Source organism: Oryctolagus cuniculus, chromosome 8 (assembly GCF_051225735.1).
Source record: "Oryctolagus cuniculus isolate XC-2025 breed Fujian yellow rabbit chromosome 8, ASM5122573v1, whole genome shotgun sequence".
In the NCBI taxonomy this organism is placed as follows: domain Eukaryota; kingdom Metazoa; phylum Chordata; class Mammalia; order Lagomorpha; family Leporidae; genus Oryctolagus; species Oryctolagus cuniculus.
In genome coordinates this window covers 96,955,611-96,980,218 of record NC_142874.1, presented here as the reverse complement: position 1 = coordinate 96,980,218, position 24,608 = coordinate 96,955,611, and the positions used below count along the sequence as shown (strand labels likewise).

The window sequence follows — 24,608 nt, the reverse complement described above, 5'->3', positions numbered from 1 at the left end:
CGTGGCCCAGTCATTCCTTATTATGGAGAAATTTCTATGAAACCCACAAATTTGCTGCTGCAGGGCCAAAGGACCAGAGGTCTGCATGTCAACCCCACAGCTGGTTCTCTTCCTTTTTTGGTTTTGTTTTATTTTGCTTTTCTTTGCAGTTCAGTTTTAATTTAATCGTGTGCTAAAACAGTATCATCCTGATAAGCCAGACCTCAAAGTGTTTATGCACATACAATCTTGACCCCATTATCTCTATTTTAAATGCCTTTCCTCCAACATTTACTCCATGTTCAACTACATGTCTGTTACTTTATAATTTGAGTTGGGGTTTCCCTTGACTGGGACCCAAGTGGTAGGACTCAACTAGTGCTATTCTCCTTATTGTAATGGAAAATCTGTGACCTGGGAATGAAAGACCTTGAATAACATTGAATAACAAAAAACTAGTTTTAAAGCCAAAAAGTCTGAGAATCAGTGTCCCACAATCTGAAAGATAAATTAAGAGAAACTGATAAAGAAATGTTGCTATATATAAAATTACTTTGAAAAAAAATATGAGATAAAAATAGTGAAAATAGCTACATGTTGCTCTGATAAGCCCTAAATATCCTAATATATCAAATAAATAACATTAAATCAAAAAGCAAATTTCAGGGGTAGGTGTTATGGTACAGTAGGTTGAGCCACTGTTTGAGATGGCTGCATCCCATTGTCACTGTGCAAGTTAGAGACCCCGATACTTCATGCTTCCATTCCAGCTTTCTGCTAATATACCTAGGAAGCTGCAGCTGATGGCCCAAGTACTTAGGTTCCCGCCACCCATGTGGATGACCCAGATACAGTTCCTGCCTCCTCATTTCAGCCTGGCTTAGCCCTGGCTGTTGCAGGAATTTGAGGAGTGAACCAATGACTAGAAGATCAATTTTCTCTGTACCTCTGTCTTGCCCTCTGTGTGTGTGTCACCCTGCCATTCAAATATATGAATATAAATCTTTTTTAAGTTTGTGGAAAAATGAATTAAAAGATAAGTTTATTAAAAGTTCTACTTTCCAGGCTGGCATCATAGCACAGAAGGGTAAGGCACAGTCTGCAATTCAGGTATTCCATAAGGGCCACACTTCATGTCCTAGCTCCTCCACTTCCGATCCAGTTCCCTGCTAATGGCCTGGAAGACCAGCAGGGGAAGATCCACGTGCTTGTGCCAACCATGTTGGAGAGCTGAATGAAGCTCCTGGCTTCTGTTTTCAGCCTGACCCACCAGCCCTGACCATTGCGTCCATCTGGGGAATGAACCAGTAGATGGAAGATTCTCCTTTTCTCTCTCTCCCTCTTCCTCTCTGTAACTCTCTCGAATAACTCTTAGAAAAGTTCCATTCTCACAAGATTAAATATTACTGTGCTATTGATGTGATCTTTTCTCATTTTCAGCTCTTTCCATGAGAATCATTATGATTGCATAAATATATTATACAAATTCCCCACAACATATTCTTAATTCCTGTATTCTCTTTGCTCCTTAGATAACCTGAAAGTCATAAAAGGACACTTATACCAAAATAAAATAAATCTTATCTCAAACACAGAACTAGAATATTATCAGAAATATTATCCTTAAAAATATTTCTCTCTCCACTATCAAAAAAAAGATCAGAAAGAAAACGCATGCATTATCAAAAAAAAGCAGGGCACTGTGCTTCTACTATATCCTTATCAAACTCCTTAAGCAAAGTTTATTTTCACCTAAGAATGTTTTAAAGGGAAATCTGGCATTTTGTTATTGCTATTATAATTTGGAAGTCCTCATAATATATTTCTCTTGGAAAGTTAACATGAAAGAAAATAAATTCACCACTAGTGAGCTGATCTAACAAACCAATAAATTACCAGAATTTCAAGGTACTGCATTTCCTCAGAAGTCTAGCCTCCAGGTTTCTAAACAAAGAAAACTAGATTTAAAACTGTCATACAACATTATACAAAGAATGCCATTTGATAAAATAGTTTTCCTGATTTCTAAGTATAACAAGGTGTACTGCACTTGTGGTGACTCTGAAAACTAACCAACAAAAAGCCTCTCAGTAGAAATAAAGAGAGAAGCAGGAGTGCAAAGATAAATGTGCAGTCAATTTCTTGCTGTCATTACAGTTTCGATGTTACACAATGAATGTAATTAATCTGCTCTTAGAAAAGTGCTTGATACTACTGAAGGAAGTAACTCTTCTTTAATGATATAATTCAATGTTATATTGTCTATAGAGTCTTATAATTTCAGACCAGAAACATGAATTTGTTTAAATCAGACTGCTTATACACACAAATCACAAAGATTTTAAAATCTTAAACTTGGAATTTAGCATACAAGTAAGGGGTCTTCAAAAAGTTGATGGAAAATACACATTAGGAAAAATAATGCATGAATTCTAAGGTTTATTTACAACAAAATAATCTTATCTTTTAAACCCATTCCTCCACTTATTTTATGAAGTACCCTCATATTATTAGGTATAGTACTATTTAAAGCCCATCAGAAAAATTAAAAGGAAAACTTGAAATACATAGTATTTATGATATAGAAGTATCATCAAAAATAACCATACTTATCACTTATTTTGTTTCTACTAAAATCTTTCAATATATTATTAAATTCAAATAATCTGAATGAAAATTTATGATCCAACTATGCCTAATTTACAATTAAAGTATTCTAGCTTTTTCAGATGTTCACAATGGTCACATTATAAATATACATTTAGATTGTTTTCTCTCCTTCAAAATAGTATCTTTGCATGAACTGTTTACAAATACGAATCCACATGAGCACTCTATTAGTAAAACTCTATCTTAATATATCAAAATTACTCAATATTTTTCTCACACCATAGTAGGGAAGCATAGATCTGTGTTCTGAATGAGATGACTTTGAATGTCCTCCAGGTAGGCCCAGAGGGCAGTGTTGGCAATAATGACCCATCTGTTCGCTACTGGCAACTAGAACACTTCTAATGAAGACAGATGTGGGTCATCCTGTACACGCAGGCTGCGGGGTGTTAATGAATCCACCTAATGGTCACTACTTGCCACTCTTGACTGAGTGATGATCTAAAAGGTTTAGTTTGAAAAGCCAAAGATGAGTATTTTAGGCACTCATTAGTCTTACTAAGGCACTGCTTTCACTTTCTTATGTACTCAACTCCTTACTACTTGTCTTTATCAATTCCTAGAAAATAGTACTATTATTTATTAGGTTCACTCTTTTAAAACAACCATGCTCGCACTTTCAAGAAATTACTTCTTGATAAATTCTCTACTGACTGGCTCACAAAATAGCAACTCCATATTGTGATACAATAATATAATATATATATATATATATATATATATGCAACATGAAAAGTGATATTTCTCTAGTCATAAAACTCTTTAGGCAAATTTCAATATAATTTCATAATACCAGTTGATCTAAAATGTTACTTTTAACAATATCAATCCTTTCTTTTAAATAAAATTATTTTACTCCAAATTCCAAAAAGAATATTCACATCTAGAGATCAATTTATGAAATATTTATATAAACTCTAAAGAATTTATAGGAATGTTCATCTTGCTTTCTGAAAGATGTTGTTAGACCCAAGTTGTTTTTTCACAGAATCTGCATTACATTATATATAAGCTCTTAAAGAATGTATAATACCACTGAAATTGGGCCTTAGAAAAATTAGTACATGTAAAAATTAAATATACACTATCTAAAAGTAAAAACATACAACTTTTAAAAAATACATGCACATTTAATGTATATGTAAAACCATGAAAAATACAGTTTGATGTAAAATAATTCTTAATTGATTTTAAAGGGAGCTTCTTTATAAACTACATTGTTACTAATTTTACTTTCTTTATAAATATTTAACATAACTTATTGTTGCTTCAGTCATAAGTGGACGATTCCTAAAGAAAACTAGCAGGTAACCATGACTGAATTTCACTGAGGTTACCTGGCAATCATCAGCAATCACAATTCACATGAACATATGCATACACATATACATACATACATATATACATACATACAGTCTCCCTATTTTTAGGGAAAAAGAGTGTTCCTTTCAGCTACAAATCTAAAATATCCAGTACAAAAAAATATGAAATTTTTATTTAGACTACTCCATTTAAAATTAAGAAAATTCAATAATCACACTATAAAATACAGAAAATACTAGTTTTATTCACATAAAGGCTATGATATAGTTAGCACAACTTTGTCTTCAAAACAGTGTTCAAAGATGAATTATTTATGGCTGCTTCTGTCACTCATCTTAGGGTACTAATTTTAGAAAAATATATATGTATTTTTTTTCAATCATCAACAATTAATACACATATTATGCCTTAAATGAAATAAATATTTTTACATTTACTGTATCATTTCTTCCACCACTCTACAAAGTAGGAATTATCATCTTAAATATTAAAGTGATCATATTAAGTTTTAAAGTGATCATATAGATAAAATTAAATGTTAAAGAGGTCATATAAATAATATCAAATGCCTGCTAATAATAATAGATAGAAATAAAAAGGAGAGAATGTTCCAACATACGAAGCAGTCCACACAGCAGACTCATAGAATGACAATCACTTTAAGTAGCACCCTTACCTCAGAATTAGCCCTTAAGGCATGCTGGTCTGAGAAGCCCATGAGAGCATTCCAGGCATGGAAAGCCAAGACGCTGTGGAAAAAAATCCTACTTGAAGGATCTCTGTGAATGAGACCCCAGTGGAAAGAATGGGCCATCAAAGAAGGATGCACTTTTCTCTGAAGGGAGGAGAGAACTTCCACTTTGCTTATGGGTTTGTCCAAATACTGTACTGACAGAGATAGCGGGCTCAAAAGGTTTCCATAGCCCTGGCAGCTCATGTCAAGAGCCTCAGGTGATCACTGATGATATACAAAGAGCATTAATTATTAAATTAACAGCAGGAGTCACTGTGCACTTACTCCCCATGCAGTCGTACTATGAGATTTAACTGTAAAACTTGTTCTCAAATAGTCTTTTCTATTCTGTGTGTGTGTGTCTGCAAACAGCTGAAATTTTTTACTTTGTATAGAGTTGGTCTTCTGTGTATAAATTTAATTGAAAATGAATCTTAATGGAGAATGAAACTGGGAATAGGAGAGAGGAGCAAGTGGGAGGGAATGGCGGTGAGAGGACAGGTATGGTGGGAATAATCACTGTATTCCTAAAGATGTACTCATGAAATTTATACTCATTAAATAAAAGGTTTCTTAAGAAAAATAAAAAATTTCCATAACCTCAATGATTTTTTAAAAGATTTATTTATTTATTTATTTATTTGAAAGGCAGCATTACAGATAGGGAGAGAGAGGAGATAGCAACATCTCTCCTCCTCCCCATTCCCTTTCTCTCTCCTTCTTCTCTCTCCCCCTCCTCCTCCTCCATCTCTCCCTCTCTCTCTGTAACTCTGCCTTTCAAATAAATTTAAAAATAAATCACTGGAAGAAAATTTAAAAATTTCAGATTTTAGGATGGTCAGATTGCTGAAAATTCTTCCAATGCACACCCACTAATGAGAGGCTGAATAGAAACCAAGAGATGAGCTTTGAATGTGGGCATCTGTCCTACTGGTTAAGGCACTGACTAAGATGACCATGTAATGTATTTGAGTGCCTTAGATTTCATTCCCTGACTCAAGCTCTTGATTTCAGCATTCCACCAATGTAGATCATAGGAGGGAGCAGGCATGGCAGAGACTCAGATTGTGTCCCTAGATTCGGGCTCTAGTTTCAGCTGCGCAGTTATGACCATTTGGAGAATAAACCAGAAGATGGTATTTTTTCTCTCCCCTCCTCACCTGCTCAAAAAAATTTTTTTAACTTGAACTTCATCGATTTATCACAGGAAAAAAAGAAAAGTTATTAATTATTCTGGCTCAAGATCTGAAAAGCAGGATCATGGCAAATAGATAGTTCAGTTCAACAGAAGTGATGGTAAGCATTTAAGCACAGATCTTTTAAATGTTCTAAAAACTATTACCAAGAGAAACAGTCAAGCATTAAGAAGTGAGAGGTTCTGTCAAACAAGAGGAAACAAGATGATGAGAAAATTATAAATATAGTCAAGTCATTTTAATCAGTACACTTGCTACCCACCAATGAAATCCATGGAACCAAATACAAACCCCCTGCAACTATGTTCTACTCTAGTGCCTCAAGGAATTTCTTCAGATTCAACCTCCTACCCTTTACTTTGAACCCACTCTCTATGTGAAGGTACACTCACCTTACCCTAGCACTCAAGCCAAGCTCAATTTCAATTAGTCCCAGTACTCGGTTTGTAACTATTACCCAAATGGAGGCATCTAAACCTGATTTATCTTACACGGCAAAGCAGAAAACTATGTCCACAGACACAGAGCTATCATTTCTTATCAGTACTATTAATTTGTGCTTTGTCTCCCTTTTCTCCATCTCTCTCCTGTGCATGTCCATCCTTAATGTTGCCAAACATTTCCCAAATAACAACTATAATCATGCCACTGTCACTCCATTGATAAACCTTTCATTGACTCCCTTTTGCCAGTACAGTAAAGCACAAAGTACTTAGAATGGTAAAAGCCTTTCTATCACATCACATCCAAACTGTACCCTGAATAATTCTGCTCCATCTCTATCGCCATTATTTCCATGATCTTCCTCTCTTGCCCTCTCCAATTTAGTGTCCCTACAGCAGAAAGACCATGTTACCAACCTCTGTAAAAACCCTTAATTGCCCTAAGAGTAAAATCAAAACATCTTTCCAAAGTCTATCAGGCCCTGCCTACTTCAGCCTGTTGTATCTCCCCAACATCATCCCATTCACTTTTCTTCCCTCACTGAATTTCCATTAGCCTTCTTTCAAATCATTACTTATTTCTGTCTCAGAAACATCAAATATGCAATAATGATTCTTGAACACTGTAAACCTAAAACACAAATAGGAAATCTTCTATAAATTTAGACCCCTGTAGACCCTTGTGAAAAGCTTACTTTAGAATTCACTAATAAATGAGTATTCAGGAATTTCAGAAAAATTCATTTCCAAATAATTTATATAAATACCACATTGATAGCATGCAGAGGACAAGAAGACTTTAAGTGGAGCTGAAGAATTTTATTCACAGAAATACCTAGAAAATATGCACTAATACAATACTATCACAACAGGGAAAATATCTAAGATTCCAAGTTTAAAGAGATTATATGGGCCAGTGCTATAGTATGGTAACTTAAGCCTCTGCCTACAGTGTTGGCATCCCAAATGGGTGCCAGTTCATAATCCAGCTGCTCCTCTTCCAATCCAGCTCTCTGCTATGGCTTCAGAAAGCAGTGGAAGATGGCCCAAGTTCTTGGACACCTGCAACCATGTGGAAGACACAGAAGATGCTCCTGGCTCCTGGCATCAGATGTGCTCAGCTCCAGCCATTGAGGCCACCTGGGGAATGAACCAGCAGATGGAAGACCTTTCTCTCTGTCTCTCTCTGCCTGTAACTCTGCCTCTTAAATAAACAGATCTTTTAAAAAATGAAAAAGGACATGAAAAGCAATGTTTAAAGTCTGGAGTTGTGGGACAGCAAGTTAATCTGTCTCTTGCAACACTGAGCCATACTAGAGTGCAAGTTCAAGTCCCATCTGCTCTACTTCTGATCCAGTTTCCTGTACCTAGGATGGCAGCCCTGCCACCCATGTGGGATACCCAGATGGAGTTCTTGTATCCTGGCTTCAGCTTAAGGGCCCTACTGTTGAAGCTATTTGAGGAATAAACCATCAGATGGAAGATTTCTCTTGCTCTTTTGATCTTGCTTTTGTCTGTCTTTCAAATTAATTAGTAAATTTTTTAAAACAAAAAGCAATGTTTATTTAATTCAAATGCTTATCAAATTATCAATTAATACTTCAAGTATAGCATATGGTAAGCACATAATAAGTGTTCTATGAAATGGTGATACCAAAGCAAACAAAAAACAAAAATTCATGTCCTCTAACCACCTACATTCTAGTAAGCTATATATAACCGAAAAGTTTAGATATACTATAATATAATCACAACCAATAAAACGAGTGTTTGTCAGTTCCATGTCTGCTATCTTTATCACAGTAATCAAGATATAAAATATTTTCATTACCCAAAAAGTTTACTTGTACCACTTTTCAAACAACCCTTCCACTCAGGCCACAGGAAAAATCTAATTTACTTTTAGTTTTTATTATAGATTAGAAATATTTTCTAGAGTTTTATGTAAATAGAATTATATATATAATATTTTATATATATGTGTATATATATATGCCTGGCTTCTTTCACTGAGGTGTATGTTTTGATATAACTTAGATGAAAACACACACACAAAATAAAACCAAAAGAATACAGGTACATTATTTTGATTTAGTCAAGTTACATGAATATCAATGGAATGCAATTTTAAATGTACATTGCTATCAGTATTTTTGGAAATATAATTATAAATGTTACAGTTATCACAATACACACAATTTATGCCCAATTTATGCATTGTCAAGATTCACTCTCACAACAAACTATATTACTTTTCAATAAAATCTTATCAAAGTTAAGTAATCTTACCAGACACCCAGTTCATGTAAATGTTAGAAAAAATCTCAAACCGCCGGCACCGCGGCTCAATAGGCTAATCCTCCGCCTTACGGCACCAGCACACCGAGTTCCAGTCCCAGTCGGGGCGCTGGATTCTGTCCCGGTTGCCCCTCTTCCAGGCCAGCTCTCTGCTGTGGCACGGGAGTGCAGTGGAGGATGGCCCAAGTGCTTGGGCCCTGCACCCCATGGGAGACCAGGAGAAGCACCTGGCTCCTGGCTTCGGATTAGCGCGGTGCGCCAGCCTCAGCGCGCCAGCCGTGGCAGCCATTGGAGGGTGAACCAACGGCAAAAAGGAAGACCTTTCTCTCTGTCTCTCTCTCTCTCACTGTCCACTCTGCCTGTCAAAAAAAAAGAAAAAGAAAAAAGAAAAAATCTCAAACCAAAATCTGATTTCCATAGTCCATGCTGTAGTTTTTCAGTACAGATGATCCCTGGCTTACAATGGTTTAACTTAAGGATTTTTTCATATTTAGCATTTTGATCTTCTCTCAGTCTAGTAAGATGCAATACAGTATTCTCTGATGATGCTGGGAAGCACATTGAGGCATGATTCCCAGACAGTCACATGATCATGATGGGAAACAACTGACTCCCCCATGTACAGTGTTGTTAAGCTAAGCTATTTGGTAGGTTAAATATATTAAATGCATATTCAACGTAGGATGTCTTTAACTTAAAATTAATTGATTGGGGCATTACCCCATGAAAAGAAAAGCAGCATCTATACTTATGAGTTTAAGCCAAAAAGGCAGAAATATATTAAAATATAACATATTACTGCTATCATCTTATTATCCTCCCATCTCATCCCATGCCTCCGCTACTCCCCATGCTTAAAACTTTATTGACCCCAGTTTTCAGTTCTGCCAAGAGCCTAATGATTCAATCAGTTCAGACAGTTAATACACGTTTAGTAAAATAACATGTTAGTCTATTTACATTACAGAATACATTTTTTGCAAATTAAAAAGTAGTATGTATCACAGACTAATATCATTGATGACTGCAAATGAACATACTTTGATGTGCTCAAAATATTTTTTTGAAAAATTAAGTAACTGCTTTTTATAAATACATCACAGAAATTCATGGCCATTGTTATGCAGATGTATGAGTGTTTTATTTCAGAAATCAAAACCAATCTAGAATTTCATTTGGGTGATATATATTTTCTCACTTAAAATAATAGAATATGGTTCCTACTACCTAAAAATGTGCTCATTTATAAAAAGGTAAAATAAAAACCTTCCAAATCTAACAGATAATGAAAGAATTGCTAAAACTTATCTAGCTTTACAAATGAAAATTAAGGACATGCTACACAGAGAAACAGAAATGACAGTCATCATTATGAAAGAATGTAAAGGCAGGAAAATTCCTAATAAAAGTACAAAGGAAATCCAAAGAAAATAATAGGAATATTTATGGAAAAATGGCAGGACCATGTCATTACTTATCATAATTAACCTTCAATGTAAATGGCTTAAATTTTCCAATTAAAAGATATAGACTGACTTAATGGATTAAAAAACAAGACTTGTCTATTTACTGCCTACAAGAAACACACATCATCAACAAAATAATTGAAGTAGAAGGACAGGAAAATATATTCCATGCTAATAGAAAGCAAAAATAAGCTAACAAAATAGATTTTAACACAAAAATGGTTGAGACAAAGAAAGGCATCTTATAATAATCAAGGGATCAATTGAACAGGAAAATGTGACTAGCAAATGTATATGAAACCAATCCCAAGGTGTCTGGCAATTAAAAAAATTAATGGATTTAAAGGGAGACAGAGACTCAAATACAGTAATAATGGGGGACTTCAGCACCCCACTTTCATCAATGGACAGATCAACTAGACAAAAAAAAATTAACAAAGAAACAACAGAGCAAACCTATACTATGTGCCAAATGAACCCAATTTTTACTTACAGAGCATTTTATACCACAGCTGCAGAATATACATTCTTTTCTTCAGTGTATGGAACTTTCTGTAGAGTAGACTATACTTTAGGCCATAAAGCAAGTCTCAGCAAATTCAAAAAAATAATTAAAATCATTCCATATATGTTTTCTGATCACAATGGACTGAAGCTGGAAATAAGCAACTTAAGAAACTCTGGAAAATATACAAACACATGGAGACTAAGCAACATGGTCCTGAATGAATAGTGGATCACAGAAGAAATAAAAAAGGAAATCAAAAATCCTAGAGGAGAATCAACATGACAATACGACATATCAAAAGCTATGGACAATAGCTAAGACATGGAATAAACCCAAATGCCCACCAATTAAACTTTGGATAAAGAAATTATGGGATATGTACACCATGGAATAGTACACAATGGTTAAAAAATAAAGAAAGAAAGAAACCCAGTCACTTGCAAAAAAAGATGGATGAATCTAGAAAATATTATATTTAGTGAAATAAGCCAGTCCCAAAAAGAAAAATACCTTGACCTGTGATAACTAATAAAGCACATAAAAGGCAATTTGTAGAAGTGAAATTGACATTATGAGGAGCAATGACTTTGAATAGCCCTTGTCTTGACTGTTAAGGAAGAGGTTTTCTTTCCATACAATTTGTTGAACCCTTGACTTAACATAGAATTAATCTATGTGTATAAAATTAATTGAAAATGATCTTAGTAAAAGTAAGATTGGGAATAAAAGAGGTAAAGGAAGGGGTATGGGAGTATGGGTGGGAGGGTAGGCATGGTGGGAAGAATCACCACGTTCCTGAAGTTTGTAACTGTAAAGCTATAGTTCTACATACATTCCTACAGATTTACTTCTAAGTGTACAGTTTAAAAATTTGGCATAGGGCCATAAATTCCCTTAAGCTGGATGGTAAAAAATAGCATTTCAAGTGTAAAGTGATCATATGGATAGGATTAAGTGTTAAAGTGATCATATAAATAGGATTAAGTGTTTGGTAATAACAACAGAATTAAAAAGGAGCAAATGCTCCAAAATAGGAAGCAGTCCATACAGCAGATTCATAGAATGACAATTGCTTAAAGTAGCACTCTGAGCTCAGAATCAGCCCTTAAGGCATGCTGGTTTGGCTGAAAAGCCCATGAGAGCATTTCAGGCATAGAAAGCCAAGATAATGTGGCAAAAAATGTGCTACATGAAGGACTTCTGTGAGTGAGACACCATTGGAAAGAAGTGGTCATCAAAGAAGGAGGTACTTTTCTCTGAAGGGAGGAGAGAACTTTCACTTTGCTTATGGCCTTATCTAAATACTGAAGGAGTCTGTGGATTCAAAAGGCTTCTATAGCCGATGCAGCTCAAGTCAAGAGCCTCAGGTGATCACTGACATCATACATAAGACTGTTAATTGTTACATTAATAACAGGAGTCACTGTGCACTAACTTCCCATGCAGGACCTTGGGCCTCAAAGAATTATATTATGAGAGTTAATAGTAAAACTTGTTCTCAAAGATTTTCGTCATTTTAGTGTAATAAGTAGAGAATATCCTTATGCCTCATAAGTTATAATTATATCTAAGTGCTCGCAAAAGACATATCATTCTTGGGTTCTTCTTTAAAGTTAATTATGTTTATAAAAAATGTTTTTAAAAAAGGAAGTGAAATCAACTTTGAGATGCAATGCCTTTGAACAGCCCTTGTCTCGACTGTTGAGGAACAGTTTTTATTTTAAGACAATTTGTTGAATCTTTACTTAGTATAGAGTTAATATTCTGGGTATAAAGTTAATTGAAAATAAATCTTAGGAAAAAAATAAGACTGAGAATAGAAAAGGGAGGAGGAAGAAGGGTGGGAGTGTGTGGGGGAGGGTGCGTATGACGTGAAGAATCACTATGCTCCTAGAGTTACATTTATTTTATTTTTTTGACAGGTAAAGTTAGACAGTGAGAGAGAGAGAGAGTAAATAGTAATTAGTACCTACATCAAGAAATTAGAAAGGTATCAAATTATTGATCTAACAATGCATCTCAAGTACCTAGAAAACGGGGAACAAATGAAATCCAAAATTAGCAGGAATAAATAAATCATTAAAATTAGAGAAGAAATAAACAAAATTTAAACAAAAACACAAAAGATCACTGAAATGAAGAGCTAGTTATTTAAAAAATAAACAAAATTGATATATCATTGTTCCAACTAACCAAAATAAGTGTGGAAGGGTAGGAAGAAAACCCAAATTAATAAAATCAGAGATGAAAAAGAAGACGTTAAAAAGCATATCACAGAAATAAAAATAATTATCAGGAAATTACTACAAACAGCCATATGCCAACAAATTAAAAAACCTAGAAGTAATGGATATATTTCTGGACACATACAATCTACCAAAATCAAGTAACAAGACTTAGGAAACCTAAACAGACAAATAACAAGATGGAGACTGAATCAGTAATAAAGACCCTCCCAACAAAGAAAAGCCCAGGACCGGTTGGCTTCACAGCTGAACTTTAACAAACCTTTAAAGAATATCCAGTCCAATTCTAAGACAATTCAAAACAACTGAAAGGGACAGAATCCTCTCAAACTCCTTCCATGAGGCCAATATCACCTTAATTCCTAAACCAGAAAAAGATACAACTGTCACTCCCCCTCTTCGCGGAGGAATGACACAGGACCCTGCACTGTTCTTTTGTCTGCTCGGCCCTTCCCAGGTTTGCTGCTGGTTCTTCCCGGGTTGGCTACCGTCCCTCCACCTCCGTAGAAGGGCGGCCCCCCTGCCACTTTCCCCACTTCCGCGGGGGAGCGGCACACCGCCGGCCGGCTCTCTCTGGGGCTGCTCAGGTGTTCCTTCAGATAGATGCTCCTGGTGCATGTTGTCTCTCTCCTCCTTTATAGTCCTCTTCCACCAATCCCAACTCTGCTACCCACACAAGCCCTACCAATCAGGCAAACCGAATCCGGGCCTTCTCATTGCCGTATTGTGGGGAGACTTATTGATGTTGATTCGTGCCTATCTTCGGTGACCTGCAGCTCATACTCTGGTCGAGCTGCCTGCTGGTGCTTATCGCCTAATCAGGCAGACCGAATCCAAGCCCTCTCATTGCTGTCTTGTGGGGAGACTTATTGGTGTTGATAACGTGCCTGTCTTCAGTGACCTGCGGCGCAGAAGCTGCTAGCCGCCCACAGGTGCTCACCGCCTCACTAATCAGGCAGTCCGAATCCAAGCCCTCTCATTGCCATGTTGTGGGGAGGCCTTATTTTTCTCTATTTCTCTATCTCCGGGCATTCCTATCTCTCCTATTTTACTTTTATCTGCCAGCATTCCTATTTCTCTCATTTTACTTCTAAACTTCTGTTTCTCTTATCCCCGCAGCTTCCCGGCGCCCGCCCCGAGGCTGCTTCTCGGCGCCTCGCCCCGCGGCGGCTTCCCGGCTCTGCGCGGCTTCCCGGCTTCACGCGTGCTCCGTGGTCTCTGCGCCCTTCGTGCCCGCACCACAGCCTCCGCGCTAGCCCCACGTTCCCTATCTATTCGCGCCCCGTGCGCTCTCCCCACTTGTGCCCCGCGCGCTCTCTCTGCGCGCGGCGGCTTCCGCGAATCACACAGCCTAGCTCACGTTTCCACCACCGGTATTCAGTCTAAGTTCCCCGGGCTAACTTGGCGAATTCAACCTAGCTCACGTCTCCGCTTCGGTTTGGCTTCCCGTCTTTTGCTCCCCGGGCTGACTTGACGAATCCCAAGCTAGCTTACGTCTCCGCCTCAGCCTGCCCCCGCGGCTTCATTTTCCCTGACATTTTTCTCTACCCAGTATGTTTCCTAACTTTTCTTCCAACAATATTCCCCTCTCTTTTCTCCTGGCTTCTCCCCACAGTCCGTATCTGAGTCTGTTTGTTCTAGCTCTCACTTTTGCTTTCAATCCTAACTTCTTCCGGCACTTTTTCCGTCTGGCTTTTCCCTAGGCTCTTCTAGTCTCTCTCTCCGGTATTTTCCCACTTTTTCCCACTTCTTCCCTCCTAGGTTTCCTATCCGAGTCACGGCACCATTATGTCGCTCCCCCTCTTCGCGGAGGAACAACACAGAACCCTGCGCTGTTCTTTTGTCTGCTCGGCCCTTCCCGGGTTTGCTGCTGGTTCTTCCCGGGTTGGCTACCGTCCCTCCACCTCCGTGGAAGGGCGGCCCCCCTGCCACTTTCCCCACTTCCGCGGGGGAGCGGCACACCGCCGGCCGGCTCTCTCGGGGGCTGCTCAGGTGTTCCTTCAGATAGATGTTCCTGGTACATGTTGTCTCTCTCCTCCTTTATAGTCCTCTTCCACCAATCCCAACTCTGCTACCCACACGCCGAGTACGCTGCTCTCCTCCAATCAGGAGCAGGATCAGCTCCTGCAGGTTACTGGTTGAACTGGAGGCAGCTGTGTAAAAGTTGTTTTTACTCCTCTCCCAGTGCCATATTGTGGGAGAGCAGATGCATAGAATAAGTCTTAATTCCAGTAACAGTCTAGTCCGAGTTGCTCCCCACATACAACAAAGACAGATAACTATACACCGATATGCCTGATGAACACGTATGCAAAAATACTCAACAAAGCACTGGCTAATCTATTCAACAACACAGAAGAATGATTATTCACCCAGACCAAGTGGGATTTACCCCTTGTATGCAGGGATAGTTAAACATACACAAATCAATATATGCAATCCATTACATTAACAAATTTAATAATAAAAGCCATATGATTATCTAAGTAGATGTAGAGAAAGCATTTGATAAAATACAACATTCTTTCATGATGAAAACCTTAAACAAATTCGGTATACAAGGAACATTCCTCAACACAATAAAGGCAATATATGACAAACCCACAGCCACCATCATAGTGAATAAGGAAAAATCTTGAAGCATTTCAACTAGGATCCAGAACCAGACTAGGATCCAGAACCAGACAAGGATCCAGAACCAGACAAGGATCCCACTTTTACCACTGCTATTCAGCATAGTCCTAGAGTTTTAGCTAGAGCCATTAGGCAAGAAAAAGAAATCAAAGGGGTACAAATTGGAAAGGAGGAAGTGAAATTATCACTGTTTCCAGATAACATACTACTATATATATTAGAACCAAAAGACTCCGCTAAGAGACTATTGGAACACATAAAAGAGGTAAAGCTGTAAGAAATGAACTCAACACACAAAAATCAATATCCTTAGTATAAACACATAATTCCATGGCTGAGAAAGAAAGATCAGTACTATTCATAACAGCTGCAGAAAAACTTAAAAAGCCTTGTAATAAATTTAATCATGGAATTGAAAGATCTCTACAAGGAAAATTACAAAACATTAAAGAAATAAATAGAAGAAGACACAAAAAAATGGAAAGTCTGAACATCTTCCATGTTTATGGATTGGGAAAATTAATATCACAAAAATGTCCATACTACTCACAGCAATTTACAGATTCAATATGATCCCAATCAAAATACCAATGACATTTTTCTCAGATGTAGACAAAGCAATGCTAACATTCATATGGAAACACAAGAGACTCCTAATACCTAAAGCAATATGAAATACCCAAAACAGTGGCTAATGCTTTGACATAGTAGACTAAGCCTCCACCTGCAGCACCAGCATCCCATATAGGCGCCAGTTAATGTACCAGCTGCTCCTCTTCTGATACAGCTCTCTGCTTGTGGCTTGGAAAAGTAGTGTAAGATGGCCCAAGTGCCTGAGTCCCTGCACCCACATAGGAGACCTGGAAGAAGCTCCTGGCTCCTGGATACTGGCTCCAGATTGCCTCAGCTCTGGCCATTGTGGCCATTTGGGCAGTGAACCAGTAGAAGGAAGACCTTTCTTTCTGTCTCTTCCTCTCTCTCTCTGTAACTCAGCCTCTCAAATGAATAAAAAATCTTAAAAAAAATCAAAAGCAAAGCTGGAGGCATCACAATACCAGATTTCAAGACATATGATAGGGGACAGCATGGTGGCATAGCAGGTAAAGCCATTGCCTGCAGTGCCGGTATCCCATATGGGTGCAGGTTCGAGTCCCGACTGCTCCACCTCTGATCCAGCTCTCTACTATGGCCTGGGAAAGCAAATGATTGCCCATGTCCTTGGGCCCCTGCACCCATATGGGAGACCTGGAAGAAGCTCCTGGCTCCTGGCTTCAGATCAGTGCAGCTGTGACCATCACAGCCAATTGGGGAGTGAACCAGCAGATCAAAGACCTCTCTCTCTCTCTCTCTCTCTCTCTCTCTCTCTGCCTCTCCTCTCTGTGTGTAACTCTTTCAAATAAATAAATAAATCTTTAAAAAATAAAACATACTACAGGGCAGTTATAATCAAAACAGCCTGGTACTGGCACAAAAACAAACATGTAGACCAGCGAAACAGAATAGAAATCCAAGAAATCAATCCATGCATCTACAACCAACTAATCTTTGACAAAGGAGCTAAAATACATCCCTAGAGAAAGGGCAATTTCTTCAACAAATGGTGCCGGGAAAATTGGATTTCCGTGTGCAGAAATATGAATCAAGATCCCTACCTTACACCTTATACAAAAATCAACTCAAAAATGGATTAAAGATCTATATCTATGACCAGATACCATCAAATTATTAGAGAACATTGGGAAAACCCTGAAAGACATTGGCATAAGCCTAGACTTCTTGGAAAAGACCCCAGAAGGACAGGCAATCAAAGCCAAAATTGACAAATGGGATTATATCAAATTGAGAAGCTTCTGAACTGCAAAAGAAACACTCAGCAAAGTGAAGAGGCAAACCATAGAATAGGAGAAAATGTCTGCAAACTTTGCAACTGACAAAGGATTAATATCCAGGATTTATAAAGAGCTCAAGAAACTCAACAACAAAAAACACAATCCAGTTAAGAAATGGGCAAAAGATTTGGATAGGCATTTTCAAAGGATGAGATTTAAATGGCCAACAGACACATAAAAAATTGTTCAGAATCATGAGCCATCAGGGAAATGAAAATCAAAACCACAATGAGCTTCACTTCATTCCTGTCAGAATGGCTATCACCCAAAAATCAAATAACAATATATGCTGGTGAAGATGTGGGTAATTCTTTTTCTTGCTTAATCCACTGTTAGCAGGAATGTAAACTAGTACAACCGTTATGGATGACAATATCAAGATTTCTCTGAGATCTGATATCAGACCTACCACATTTGCCAGACATCCCTCCCCTGGGTATTTACCCAAATGAAATGAAATCAGCATATGAAAGAGTTACCTGTACTCCCATATTCATTGCAGCTCAAGTCACAATAGCTAAGATATGGAATAAATTCATATCTCCATCAACTAATGGCTGGATAAAGAAAATGCTGTATATATACACTATGGAATACTACTCAGCTATAAACAGAAATGAAATCCTTTCTTTTCAACAAAATTGGTACAACTGGAAACCTTTACCCTTAGTGAAATAAGCCAGCTCAAAAAGTCAAATATCATGTTTTTTTTTTTGATATGTGGAAATTAAAGTACAATAAAAAAGAATGTATAGTAATGAAGTAGACATCATGTGATATGACTGTCACTTTTAGCTCTTGTTTATACTGCTGTGGAACATTGGTCCTCCTACTTTTTACTTGTTAAATGGTGAATTAGTGGTTAGTGGTGAATTATGTCTTTGCAAACATTAATGAAAGGAAAGAAGGGAGAAAAGGAGAGGGATGGAGAGAGAATGGTTATCTTCTTAGAATTATACCTATGAAATACATGAAATCAAATCTCTTTATATTAATAACAAAAAAAATTTATACTGCAAAGGCAGTAGGGTAAACTGGAAGGAAAGGAAAATCTAAGAAGTCTTGCTATGAATTCAAATATTAAAATTGCTCACTTTTCAGATCTGTAATAAATACATTCAAAAACTATTATTGAAGTGATTTTATTACTAAAAACATATGTCCTTCACTCCACTAAGTTTAGGCATACAAACCTAAAAAAAAAAAAGTAATACTTTATCCCTTTTACTATTTTTTGTTTGTTCTACTTAATACTATTGGTTGAATTCTGTAATTAATACACAGTTATTCTTAAGTGTTGAAACTTTAATGAAAAGAGATCCCTGTTAAATATAAGAGTGGGAATAGAGAGGGAAGAGATGTACAATTTGGGACATGCTCAATCGGACTTGCCCCAAATGGCAGAAACACACCAGGGGATTCCAATTCAATCCCATCAAGGTGGCATGTACCAAAGCCATCTCACTAGTCCCAGTGATCAATTTCTGTTCACAATTGATCATAATGATAGGACTAAGAGTCAAAGGGATCACATAAACAAGACTAGTGTCTGCAAATACCGACCAATAGAAAAATAAAGGGAGAGAACGATCCAACATGGGAAGCGGGATACACAGCAGACTCATAGAATGGCGGATGTCCTAAACAGCACTCTAGCCTCAGAATCAGCCCTTAAGGCGTGCGGATCCAGCTGAAATGCCCATGAGAGTATTTCAGGCACGGAGAGCCAAGACACTCTGGCAAAAAAAAAAAAAAAAAAAAAAAAACCTAAATGAAAGATCTCCACGAGTGAGATCCCAGTGGAAAGAACAGGTCATCAAAGAAGGAGGTACTTTTCTCTAAAGGGAGGAGAGAACTTCCACTTTGAGTATGACCTTGTCTAAATATGATCCAAGTCGGTGAATTCAAAAGGCTTCCATATCCTTGGCAACTCATGAAAAGAGCCTAGGGTGATTACTGATGCCATAAACAAGAGTGTCAATTTGTTAAGTCAACAACAGGAGTTACTGTGCACTTACTCCTCATGCAGGATCTCTGTCCTTAATGTGCTGTACATTGTGATTTAATGCTATAACTAGTACTCAAACAGTAGTTTTCACTTTGTGTTTCTATGTGGGTGCAAACTGTTGAAAGCTTTACTTAATATATACTAAACTAATCTTTTGTATATAGAGAATTGAAAATGAAACTTGATGTGAATGGAAGGGGAGAGGTAGTGGGAGATGGGAGGGTTGCAGGTGGGAGGGAAGTTATGGGGGGGAAAAAGCCATTGTAATCCATGAGTTGTACTTTGGAAACTTATATTCATTAAATAAAAGTTAAAAGATGCAAATTCTTGTCTTCTAAGAACTCTGGTTTCACTCTAAGTCAAACACATTTTAAAATTCAACATATTGACCCTATTTTGTGGTAAAGTGTGTGACACCAAGCCTGTAACACCAGCATCCCATCTGAGCATTGGTTAAAGTCCTATCCAGGTTCCCATCCAGCTCTCTGCTATTGCACCTGGGAGAGCAGTGGAAGATGCCCAGGTGCTTGGGTCCCTGCTCACTGCGTGGGAGACCCAGTGGATTTACTGGCTCCTGACTTCAACTAGACCTATCCCAGCTGGTATGACCATTTGGAGTGTGAACCAGCAGATGGAAGATCTCTATCTCTGTGTCTCTCCCCCACTTCTTTCTATAACTCTGACTTTCAAATAAATAAATAATCTTTTTTAAAAAACCTATATAAAAGAAATGTTACTTAAATTAATCATAAATTGAACGAAAACAAATAAAACTTACAGAATTCATAAAACTCAATAATAAAAACACAATCCAATTTAAAAATGGGCAAAGGATCTGACAACATCTTCTAAGAAAACATAAAAAGCACCAATAAGCAGATGAGAAGATATTACAATCATTATTGCTTAAGGAAATGCACATTAAAACTACAAAGATTCTAATCTACAGAGCATGACTGTAATCAAAGAGACAAATTATAACAAGTGTTGTGATGATGTGGAAAAACTAGAACCTTCATACCTGGCTGATCATATTATAAAATGGCACAACTGCTTTATAAAACAGTTCCACCAAAAATTAAACAGAGTTACAATATTACCCAGAAATTGCACAACAAGGCACATACCCAAGACAAATGAAAATATAAATTTATACAAAGTCTTGTACACAAATGTTCATAACAGCTTTATTCTTACACTTGTTATTCTGATGCTTTTAGATAGCATATGATTATTATTGTGTTTATATTTCCAAAAAGTAGAAACAATTCAAATATCTTTCAATTGATGTATGGAGTAACAAAATGTAGTATACCCCTACAATGGAATATTACCCAGTCATAAAAAGAAATGAAGTATTAATATCTGTCATAACACAGAAAACACCATGCCAAGTAAAAGAAGCCAGTCACAAAAGGATAAATACCATATAATTCCATTTATATGAAATATCCAGAATAGAAAAATCTGCGACAGAAAGTAGATTCTTGATTGCCTACAGCTGTGAAGGCTGGCAAGCAAAAGGAATGATTGCTAATTGTGGTGAGTTAAGTATTCTACAATTGACCATAGTGATGGTAGTACAACTCCATAAGTATACTAAACCACCAAACCATATACGCCAAGTGTATCAACTGTATGACATGTGAATTAAATCTCAATAAAGCTGTTCAAAAGAAAAAAAAAAAAAAACTAAAAAGAAGACCTTTCACTCTGTCTCTCTCTCTAACTCTGGCTGTCAAAAAAAGAAAAAAAAGCTTAACTTCCACATTTAAAAAGAAGTGTATTTTGAGGCAAACTTGAAAAACATGGGAAAATAGATGAACATGTCAAGACATAATGATAGGACTAAGAGTCAAAGGAATCACATAAACAAGACTAGTGTCTGCAAATACCGACCAATAGAAAAATAAAGGGAGAGAACGATCCAACATGGGAAGCGGGGTACACAGCAGACTCATAGAATGGCAGATTCCTAAACAGCACTCTGGCCTCAGAATCAGCCCTTAAGGCATGCGGATCCAGCTGAAATGCCCATGAGAGTATTTCAGGCATGGAAAGCCAAGACACTCTGGGGGAAAAAAAAAATGACCTAAATGAAAGATCTTTGTGAGTGAGATCCCAGCAGAAAGAACAGGTCATCAAAGAAGGAGGTACCATTCTCTGAAGGGAGGAAAGAACTTCCACTTTGAGTATGACCTTGTCTAAATATGATCCAAGTCGGTGAATTCAAAAGGCTTCCAGATCCTTGGCAACTCATGACAGGAGCCTAGGGTGATTACTGATGCCATAAACAAGAGTGTCAATTTGTTAAGTCAACAACAGGAGTTACTCCTCCTCATGCAGGATCTCTGTCCTTAATGTGCTGTACATTGTGATTTAATGCTATAACTAGTACTCAAACAGTAGTTTTCACTTTGTGTTTCTATGTGGGTGCAAACTGTTGAAAGCTTTACTTAATATATGCTAAACTGATCTTCTGTATATAAAGAGAATTGAAAATGAATCTTGATGTGAATGGAAGGGGAGAGGGAGCGGGAGATGGGAGGGTTGCGGGTGGGAGGGAAGTTATGGGGGGGAAAAAGCCATTGTAATCCATGAGCTGTTTTGGAAATTTATATTCATTAAATAAAAGTTAAAAAAGAAATATATATATATATATATATATAGCAGTAAAAAAAAGAAATAATGTGAAAAAACTAACACTTGTGTGAATTTTCCACTTATAAGAACAGAATTAGATTAGTCAAACCCAGAGGATTCTGAGGCATCAGAGGGTATGTGCTTTGTAAAGATGTGCAAACATGAAAGTCATAAAGGGACACCAAAATCTAAATGAATCAAAAAGAGGAATACTTAAGAGGCCGTGCAAGCCAGAAATCTGAGATCCTGGGAAACAAGATAAAAGAGCAATGAGCCCAATGTAAGTAAACAGCGTTCTGAGACAAGTTCAAGGAATCACAGCCTGTAACCAGTTTTTATGCATCATCTATTGTAGGAGTCAGTATTTCAGCTGAACTTGAAAAGCCAAGAAATGTCATGAAAATATTCAGCCTATCCCACACCAAATTCACCAACCTTGCAAGCTGTACCTAACTTCACTGTGGAGAGGACTTTATTTTACATGTCATCATATGTCACAAAAAAAAAAAAAAAAAACACTACCTGCCACCTAGATAAAACTACTGAAAAAAAAAAAGAGCCTGCCACCTCGATAAAACTACTGAATCTGAATCTATCTACTATGCACCTCAATATTTCTCCTTCTAAGGTGAGCAAATACAGTCCACTATCTGCTTTTGTAAATCAAAATTTTACCTGAACACTGTTTATTTACGTATTATTTATAGCTTTTTTCAATGTACCACAACAGAGTTGAGTAGTTGTAAAAGAGACAGTGTGGCACAGAAACTAAGAATTTATTTACTATCTGATCACACACAGAAAACTTTACTAACCCCTAATCTATTGCATCATTCATTCTTTCTTCCCTTTCATAAAGAGAAATTTTCTTCCCATCCAATATAACCCAGCTATTTACCCCTTGGATCCTCTTCCGTATTATGTTTATGAACAGACATTACTAGATTAATTATCTCATCTTGTACATTTCTGCAGTTCCTCAACTTCCATTCCATCTCACAAATTTTCTAAGAATATGCATCCCTCCAGAAATACAATATCCCCTGTTCTGGTATACTCTGAATCTATTATCCAATTTTTGTACTTCCAATTTTTCTACTTCAGCATCAAAGTTCTGGAAAGAATAGTACCAATGTACATTCAACGGCCCCATTTCCCTCATTCTAATGGAATCTAACATTCACCTGCTGACAAACTGTTCTTTCAATATTTATACTATTTGAAACATTTACTCTCACACTACCTTTAACAACCAAATACAAAACCTTGGTCTTGATTTGTATTCTTTTCTAAAACTCTCTCTTCCATTGAAAATTTTCTTGCAACTTTATTGTCATAAAATTGCATTATATGTTCATTATAAAGTAACAGAATGAGAATGAAGCAAATAAAAAAAAGAAATTAAAATCTCTCACAGCCTCACTTCCAAAATTCAAGTGCTCTTCAAAGATCTGTTTTAAATGTTCTTTGCTATTCTCTTCTACAGCCACCATACCACTTCAATTATCACCTTCAAGAGGATGATTAGTAACTCTGGATCTCTAGCCATAATTTGTATTACAAATTATATTTTCAATTCCTACCATCTGTTAGTTATTTTTCTCAAAATTCAGTTTTATAAACTAAACTCATCCTCTGTCCATCACAGTGAGCAGCTTCTGTAATTACCATCACTGCTAATGACACAGTCCCCATAATTCAAGCTTTATAAGTCATCTCTGCTTTTTCCTTCTTGCTCACTTACACACACACACACACACACACACACATGCATATGACGTCAGCATTTGCTAGTGAACATAACAAAATAATAAAAAATGGAATAATTCTATGTCATAAGAATCATGTGTAAACTATCATTTAGCATTATCTGAGATGTGTTATCTGAAGTTTAGGAAATTCTTTTCTCACCATCTCAACATTTAAATTAACAAAGCTGGAGGCATCACAATACCAGATTTCAGGACATACTACAGGGCAGTTGTTATCAAAACAGCATGGTACTGGTACAGAAACAGATGGATATACCAGTGGAACAGAACAGAAACACCAGAAATCAATCCAAACATCTACAGCCAGCTCATATTTGATCAAGGATCCAAAACCAATCCCTGGAGTAAGGACAGTCTATTCAATAAATGGTGCTGAGAAAATTGGATTTCCACGTGCAGAAGCATGAAGCAAGACCCCTACCTTTGACCTTACACAAAAATCCACTCAACATGGATTAAAGACTTAAATCTATGACCTGACACCATCAAATTATTAGAGAGCATTGGAAAAACCCTGCAAGATATAGGTACCGGCAATGACTTCTTGGAAAACACCCCAGAAGCACAGGCAGTTAAAGCCAAAATTAACATTTGGGATTGCATCTAATTGAGAAGTTTCTCTACTGCAAAAGAAACAGTCAGGAAAGTGAAGAGACAACCGACAGAATGGGAAAATATATTTGAAAACTATGCAACAGATAAAGGGTTGATAACCAGAATCTACAAAGAAATCAAGAAACTCCACAAGATCAAAACAAACAACCCACTTAAGAGATGGGCCAAGGACCTCAATAGACATT

The 24,608-nt window shown here is 37.0% G+C and overlaps 1 protein-coding gene across 1 annotated transcript in view; it reads right to left on the bottom strand.

The window, feature by feature from the left end:
* The window catches only part of STPG2 (sperm tail PG-rich repeat containing 2), a 253,754-nt gene that overhangs the window by 184,973 nt on the left and 44,173 nt on the right, over window positions 1–24,608 (bottom strand). The gene's annotated exons all lie outside the window — the stretch shown is intronic.